Here is an 8848-nt window from a genome sequence, read left to right as displayed (position 1 = left end):
CATTTCTGCCACCTTTATCAAAGATAAGGTGTCCATATGTGCGTGGGTTTATCTCTGGGCTTTCTATCCTGTTCCATTGATCTATCTTTCTGTTTTTGTGCCAGTACCATACTGTCTTGATTACTGTAGCTTTGTAGTATAGTCTGAAGTCAGGGAGCCTGATTCCTCAAGCTCCGTTTTTCGTTCTCAAGATTGCTTTGGCTATTTGGGGTCTTTTGTGTTTCCATACAAATTGTGAAATTTTTTGTTCTAGTTCTGTGAAAAATACCAGTGGTAGTTTGATAGGGATTGCATTGAATCTGTAGATTGCTTTGGGTAGTAGAGTCATTTTCACAATGTTGATTCGTCCAATCCAAGAACATGGTATATCTCTCCATCTATTTGCATCATCTTTAATTTCTTTCATCAGTGTCTTATAATTTTCTGCATACAGGTCTTTTGTCTCCTTAGGTAGGTTTATACCTAGATATTTTATTCTTTTTGTTGCAGTGGTAAATGAAAGTGTTTCCTTAATTTCTCTTTCAGATTTTTCATCATTGGTGTATAGGAATGCAAGAGATTTCTGTGCATTAATTTTGTATCCTGCTACTTTACCAAATTCATTGATTAGCTCTAGTAGTTTTCTGATAGCATCTTTAGGATTCTCTATGTATAGTATCATGTCATCTGCAAACAGTGACAGCTTTACTTCTTCTTTTCCAATTTGGATTCCTCTTATTTCTTTTTCTTCTCTGATTGCTGTGGCTAAAACTTCCAAAACTATGTTGAATAATAGTGGTGAGAGTGGACAATCTTGTCTTGTTCCTGATCTTAGAGGAAATGGTTTCAGTTTTTCACCATTGAGAACGATGTTGGCTGTGGGTTTGTCATATGTGGCCTTTATTAGGTTGAGGTAAGTTCCCTCTATGTCTACTTTCTGGAGGGTTTTTATCATAAGTGGGTGTTGAATTTTATCAAAAGCTTTTTCTGCATCTATTGAGATGATCATATGGTTTTTATTCTTCAGTTTGTTAATATGGTGTATCACATTGATTGACTTGTGTATAATGAGGAATCCTTGCTTTCCTGGGATAAACCCCACTTGATCATAGTGTATGATCCCTTTAATGTGTTGTCAGATTCTGTTTGCTAGTATTTTGTTGAGGATTTTTGCATCTATGTTCATCAGTGATATTGGCCTGTAGTTTTCCTTCTTTGTGACATCATTGTCTGGTTTTGGTATCAGGGTGATGGTGGCCTCGTAGAGTGAGTTAGGGAGTATTCCTCCCTCTGCTATATTTTGAAAGAGTTTGAGAAGGATAGGTGTTAGCTCTTCTCTAAATGTTTGATAGAATTTGCCTGTGAAGCCATCTGGTCCTGGGCTTTTGTTTGTTGGAAGATTTTAAATCACAGTTTCAATTTTGGTGCTTGTGATTGGCCTGTTTATATTTTCTATTTCTTCCTGGTTCAGTCTCAGAAGGTTGTGCTTTTTTAAGAATTTGTCCATTTCTTTCAGGTTGTCCATTTTATTGGCATAGAGTTGCTTGTAGTAATCTCTCATGATCCTTTGTATCTCTGCAGTGTCAGTTGTTACTTCTCCTTTTTCATTTCTAATTCTGTTGATTTGAGTCTTCTCCCTTTTTTTCTTGATGAGTCTGTCTAATGGTTTATCAATTTGTTTATCTTCTCAGAGAACCAGCTTTTAGTTTTATTGATCTTTGCTTTTGTTTCCTTCATTTCTTTTTCATTTATTTCTGATCTGATCTTTATGATTTCTTTCCTTCTGCTTACTTGGGGTTTTTTTTGTTCTTCTTTCTCTAATTGCTTTAGGTGTAAGGTTAGGTTGTTTATTTGAGGTGTTTCTTGTTTCTTGAGGTAGGATCGTATTGCTATAAACTTCCCTCTTAGAACTGCTTTTGCTGCATCCCATAGGTTTTGGGTCACTGTGTTTTCATTGTCATTTGTTTCTAGGTATTTTTTGATTTCCTCTTTGATTTCTTCAGTGATCTCTTGGTTATTTAGTAGTGTATTGTTTAGCCCCCATGTGTTTTTATTTTTTACAGATTTTTTCCTGTAATTGATATCTAGTCTCATAATGTTGTGGTTGGAAAAGACACTTGATACAATTTCAGTTTTCTTAAATTAACGAAGGCTTGATTTGTGACCCAAGATATGATCTATCCTGGAGAATGTTCCATGAGCACTTGAGAAGAAAGTGTATTCTATTGTTTTTGGATAGAATGTCCTATAAATATCAATTAAGTCCAACTTCTTTAATGTATCATTTAAAGCTCGTGTTTCCTTATTTATTTTCATTTTGGATGATCAGTCCATGGGCAAAAGTGGGGTGTTAAAGTCCCCTACTATGATTGTGTTACTGCCCATTTCCCCTTTTATGGCTATTAGCTTTTGCCTTATGTATTGAGGTGCTCCTATGTTGGGTGCATAAATATTTACAATTGTTATATCTTTTTCTTGGATTGATCCCTTGGTCATTATGTAATGTCCTTCTTTGTCTCTTCTAATAGTCTTTATTTTAAAGTCTATTTTGTCTGATATGAGAATAGCTACTCCAGCTTTCTTTTGATTTCCATTTGCATGGAATATCTTATTCCATCCCCTCACTTTCAGTCTGAGGTGGGTCTCTTGTAGACAGCATACGTATGGACCTTGTTTTTGTATCCAATCAGCAGTCTACGTCTTTTGGTTGCAGCATTTAATCCATTTACGTTTAAGGTAGTTATAGATATGTTTGTTCCTATTACCATTTTCTTAATTGTTTTGGGTTTGTTATTGTAGGTCTTTTCCTTCTCTTGTGTTTCCTGCCTAGAGAAGTTCCTTTAGCATTTGTTGTAAAGCTGGTATGGTGGTGCTGAATTATCTTAGCTTTTGCTTGTCTGTAAAGGTTTTAATTTCTCCATCGAATCTGAATGAGATCCTTGCTGGGTCGAGTAATCTTGGTTGTAGTTTTTTCCCTTTCATCACTTTAAATATGTCCTGCCACTCCCTTCTGGCTTGCAGAGTTTCTGCTGAAAGATCAGCTGTTAACCTTCTGGGAATTCCCTTGTATGTTATTTGTTGGTTTTCCCTTGCTGCTTTTAATATTTTTTCTTTGTATTTAATTTTTGATAGTTTGATTAATATGTGTCTTGGTGTGTTTCTCCTTGGATTTATCCTGTATGGGACTCTCTGCACTTCCCGGATATGATTGACTATTTCCTTTCCCATATTAGGGAAGTTTTCAACTATAATCTCTTCAAATATTTTCTCAGTCCCTTTCTTTTTCTCTTCTTCTTCTGGGACCCCTATAATTTGAATATTGGTGCATTTAATGTTGTCCCAGAGGTCTCTGAGACTTTCCTCAAATCTTTTCATTCTTTTTTCTTTATTCTGCTCTGTGCTAGTTATTTCCACTATTTTATCTTCCAGGTCACTTATCCGTTCTTCTGCCTCAGTTATTCTGCTATTCATTCCTTCTAGAGAATTTTTAATTTCATGTATCGTGTTGTTCATCATTGTTTGTTTGCTCTTTAGTTCTCCTAGGTCCTTGTTAAACATTTCTAGTATTTTCTCCATTCTATTTACAAGATTTTGGATCATTTTTACTATCATTACTCTGAATTCTATTTCAGGTAGACTGCTGATGTCCTCTTCATTTGTTTGGTCTAGTGGGTTTTTACCGCTGTGTGTTTCTCTGTCTTCTTATTTTGCTTAACTTACTGTGTTTGGGGTCTCCTTTTCGCAGGCTGCAGGTTCGTAGTTCCCATTGTTTTTGGTGTCTGCCCCCAGTGGCTAAGATTGGTTCAGTGGGTTGTGTAGGCTTCCTGGTGGAGGGGACTAGTGCCTGTGTTCTGGTGGATGAGGCTGGATCTTGTCTTTCTGGTGGGCAGGACCACGTCTGGTGCTGTGTTTTGGGGTGTCTGTGACCTTATTATGATTTTAGGCAGCCTCTCTGCTAAGGGGTGGTGTTGTGTTCCTGTCTTGCTAGTTGTTTGGCATAGGGTGTCCAGCATTGTATCTTGCTGGTCGTTGAGTGGAGCTGGGTCTTAGCATTGAGATGGAGATATCTGGGAGAGCTTTCACCGTTTGATATTATGTGCAGCTGGGAGGTGTCTGGTGGACCAATATCCTGAACTCGGCTTTCCCACCTCAGAGGCACAGGCCTGACACCCAGCTGGAGCACCAATACCCTGTCAGCCACACGGCCAGGTACGTGGGGAGTTTCTTACCTTTTGGGAAGTCTGAGGTCTTCTGCCAGCGTTCAGTAGGTGTTCCGTAGGAGTTGTTCCACATGTAGATGTATTTTTGATGTATTTGTGGGGAGGAAGGTGATCGCCACGTCTTACTCCTCTGCCATCTGAGGGTCTCCCAAAAAGCCCAATTTTTAAAAATAGGCAAAAGACTTGAACAGTTACTTCAGAAAAGAATAGTAGTTTGCTAATAAACTCCTGGAAAAGTGCTCAATATCTTCAGTCAATGGAGAAATGCAAATTAAAACCACCAATGATATATCATTTCACAGAAATGTCAAAATTAATGAGTAAAATAAAAAAGGCTATACCAAATGTTGACAAGGATATAACCCAACTGGAACACTCATGCATTGCTGGTGGGAGTATAAAATGTACAGCCCCTTTGAAGATCTGTCCAACAGTTGGTTATATAATTAAATTTGCATCTTACCCTATGACGAAACAATTCCACTCAGGCACTTATCCAAGAGAAATTAAAGCATGTTCACAAAAAGATTCAAAGAAGAGTGTTAGCAGCCCGGTTCATAATAGCCCCAAATGGGAAGCAACCTAAATGTCCATAAACAGTAAAACGACTAAACAAATTATAGCATATTCCTACAAAAGAAGCAGCTTTTATACTTTTTAGACAAACAATAAATTTGTGAGGAATCAACAGGACAAACTTAGGCTTTGGGTGCTTAATTAGTGAAGAATCTAAACAGATTTGGGGCTTGGGTAGTGAATTAAAGAAGTAACAAGGTTTCTTTATACAGGATTCTCAGGCTGAATTCCCTATCTCTGGCAATAAGTGTGTCCTTTTACCTCCAGACGTGGGGAGGGCACCTTTCACATGGGAGATTTATTTCCTGCCTTCCGGGAGACAGGAGGGTTGACATGTCCCTCTTGTGTTAGCCGCTTCTGAAATAACTGTAATTCAAAATAATGTGCCACTGTGGAATATTTGGGAGCAGCCTGCCCTGGACCCCAACAGTTTATACTTTTGCTGGAAGCCTGACAAATCTTAGCTCACATTATGATAACCACCCTTCTTTTTCTCTCTTCCCCGAACCCCTTACTTCTCCTTCTCCTTTCCCTTTCTAGTGTGTGTAATGTTATCTCTCCTTATCCAGTATTGTTTATTTTTTAGAATTTTTAGTCCATTCATACAGTTGTTGAAAAACTTTGTTGTCCCACGTCAGTTTACCAAGTGTATTAGTTTCCTAGGGCTGCCTTAACAAATTTCCACAAACTTAGTGGCTTAGAACAAGAGAAAATTATTCTCTCACAGTTTTGGATGCCAGAGGTCTGAAATTAAGGTGTCAGCAGGGCCACACTCCCTCCAGAGGCTCTGGGGGACAATGCATTGCTTGGCTCTTCTGTCCTTTGCTGGCTCTGAGCATTCCTTGGCTTGTGGCCACATCACTCCCGTCTCTTCCCCCATGGTCAGATTGCCTCTTCCTCTTCTCTCTGTGTGTCTCTCCTCTATGTGACTTTCATAAGGATGCTTGTCTTTGGATTTAGAACCCACTCAAATAATCCAGGGTGATCTCTTTATCTCAAAATCCTTAACTTAATGACATCAACAAAGATCTTTTTCCCAAATGAGTTCACATTCATAGGTTCAGAGAATTAGGAAGTGGACAAAGCTTTGGGGGGTCACCGTTCAATCCATTACACCAAGAAAGAGTATTAGTCCCTTTTGAAAGTGTCAGGCTTCTTGCAACAAAATGAAAAGTTGTGGTTTATTAGCCTAACTTCCCATAAGTTCAAAATAATTTAGTACTAAGTATGGAAAAATTGAAAATAAGAGCAATCTACTTCCCTGATGTTCAGGGATTCCATAAATCATTCTTTGGCCAACTGCGGTTCGATTCCTAGAGCACAAAATATCTTCATTTTTAGTTGTGCATTCTTTGTTATACATGTCCCAGATAATTGCCGTGAACAGGTGACACAGCAGCAGTCATACTGAATTTTTTCTAACAACAACAAAACTTTAAGTATGTTTTCTGAGGTACAAATCTTGATTAAAAGTAATGAAGTATAAAAAACCCCAGTAGTGGAAATTCTAAAGCCACTAATAACAATTTAAAGATTCATTAATATATATTTCTTATACTGTTGTGATAAAGTGAGTTCATTTATTGGGCCACAAAATGGGGGGTGAGCCCACAGCCCAGCCTACATCACAGATCAAAACCTCAGTCGTTTATTGGAAACACCCACAAGGAACCCTGACATTCACCAATCACAACCCTCCAACTCAGCCTTAGCTAGCTTACCTTACCCTAATTTCTCCTCAGACTGTTTAGCTGTTGCGATATTGTAATTTATAAGAAATATATATACTTGGTCATTCAGATGACCAAAATACGTTCCTCATTTTGCTTGGTCTTCATCCACAGTTGTCGCTTTCAGCTCCCCAAACCTTTGGAATTTCCTTAGCAATAAGAGCAATACTCTTTTGTTATAATATTTGGTCTCGTTCTCAGGTCCTAAAAACCCTTCAGAGCCATAAAGGTGAAATAAGTCTTGTTATTATTCATAACAAGCCCCTTTTCACCACTTCTGGGTTATGTTCGTGAGGTGATTTTTGGAAAGCACTTAAGAATGGGGGCTGGCTGCCAGGAATAGAGGGGTGGAACATTCAGTCCCACCTCCTGATTTCTGGGTACGGGAGAGAGGCTAGAGGTTGTATGAATCACCAATGGTCAATGAGTTAATCAATCACGCCTATTAATGAAACCTCCATAAAAACCCAAAAGGAGGAGGTTTGGAGAGCTTCCAGGTTAGGGAACCAGAACATTTTTCATGTTCTACCTTACCCAGCCCCAAACTCCATGAGGACAGAAGCCCCTTTGTTTGGGACCTTGCCCTATACGTCCCCTCATTTGGCTGTTGATTCAAATCCTTTAATATCCATTGTAATAAATGGGTAATGTAGGGAGTAAATTTCCTGAGGTCTGTGAGCCGTTCTAGCAAATTAATCAAACCCAAGGAGGAGGTCATGGAAACCCCCTGATTTATAACCAGTGGGCCAGAAGGACAGGTAACAACCTAGGCTTGCCATTGGCATCTAAAATAGAAGGTGGTCTTATGGGACTGAGTTCTTTACCTGTAGAATCTAATGCTATTCCCAGGTTCCAGAATTGAACTGAACTCTTGGACACCTACTGGTGTCTGAGAATTGCTTGTTGGTGCAGGGAACGCCTGCACCTCCACAGCTCACATGCACTTTGGAACTGGGTCCAGGAGCACAGAAAAGCTGTCTCTTACCGTCTCCCACCCCACTTCCACCCCAGCCTGCTCACCCTTTCCACTCTCCTGCTCATGCCCTGGGAATGAGTGTTCCCTGAGGTATTTGGGTGAAACCAATCTAGGGAGACCAGTCCAGCAGAACTGCCCCACTTGTATCTATATTCTCTACGACAGAGCTAACAATCCTCCTTTGTTTTTAGGTAACATAAGCATTGAGTATTTACACAGGCCCGGCTCTCTGTAAATATTTTAGGTACAGAGCCTGACTTAATTCTTCCAGTGGCCCTGCAGAGATCAACAAACCTTCCCTTTAACTAATGAGGGCAGTAAGACTCCGAGACAGCTACTTTCAAGAACACACTGGCGGAGCCAGATGGGAATTCAGTCTGCTTGACTCAGAAGTTTGTGCATGTAAACAATTCACTGTATAATGGTAGCTGTCCAAATTTAAATACATACAGTAATTTTTATGATTTTCGTAAAAAATGTTAGAGACCTGCTAACACAGAAACTTTTTTTCTAGCATGTAAATCTTTATGGGAATTGAAGAGCTTTCAATACACCTCAATTAAATTATTTGTGTGATTTGGACAATTTAAAAGTTGCTACTTCAACTTTTGGGATTAAGGGTTTCAAAGGCAATTTTATTCTTATCATTTCATCTCACAATACTTTTCCATTCTTTCTCTTTAGCAAGAATTATGTAGAGACCTGATTAAGGTTTTATCTTAAAGATTGTAAATGTTTTTTTGCACTCTTAAAAGTTTAGAAGGCAGTTTCTGTGAAGAAATAAAACTGGAAAACTTTGTATTTTATTGTGAGTTAGTTATGGAATAATTTCTGAAGGGAGAAGTACAATTTTTATATTAGTTCTAAGGATGTTTGTGAATTTAGTGCCAATCCTACAGGGTGCCAGTGGGGAAGTTTTCTGCTAAACTCACTGCTTTAACTAGTGGTTTTTAAAATCCCACCCCATTAGGATCATAGGCCTTTAGTGTTTTTACATTATTGGCTACCTTATAGTTACCATTATTGAGAGACTCCTATGAGTCAGACACTGGCCAAATCCTTTACTTACATTATCTCATTTAATCCTCCCCACACTCAGAAGTAATTGTCATGACCATCAGACAGGCTCGAGAAACTGAGACTCATTCATATAGATCACATTGATTATTTGCTGTATTTTACCTTTTCACCTTGCATTTGTGGCCTCATTTAATACTCGTAACAATTCTGTGATGTAAGTATAATTTTACATCTGTCTTACAGGTGAGGAAATTGAGGCTCAAAGAGTCTATGTTACTTGCCCACAATCATAAAGCTAGTGAATCGCGAAGCCAAGATTCTTCAGGCCCTTGCTCTTAATCTCTGGC

This window comes from Delphinapterus leucas, chromosome 3 (genome assembly GCF_059928025.1).
Source record: "Delphinapterus leucas isolate spDelLeu-1000000601 "Yukka" chromosome 3, BTC_Dleu_Yukka2, whole genome shotgun sequence".
Classification (NCBI taxonomy): Eukaryota; Metazoa; Chordata; class Mammalia; order Artiodactyla; family Monodontidae; genus Delphinapterus; species Delphinapterus leucas.
This window is presented reverse-complemented; position numbering follows the sequence as displayed.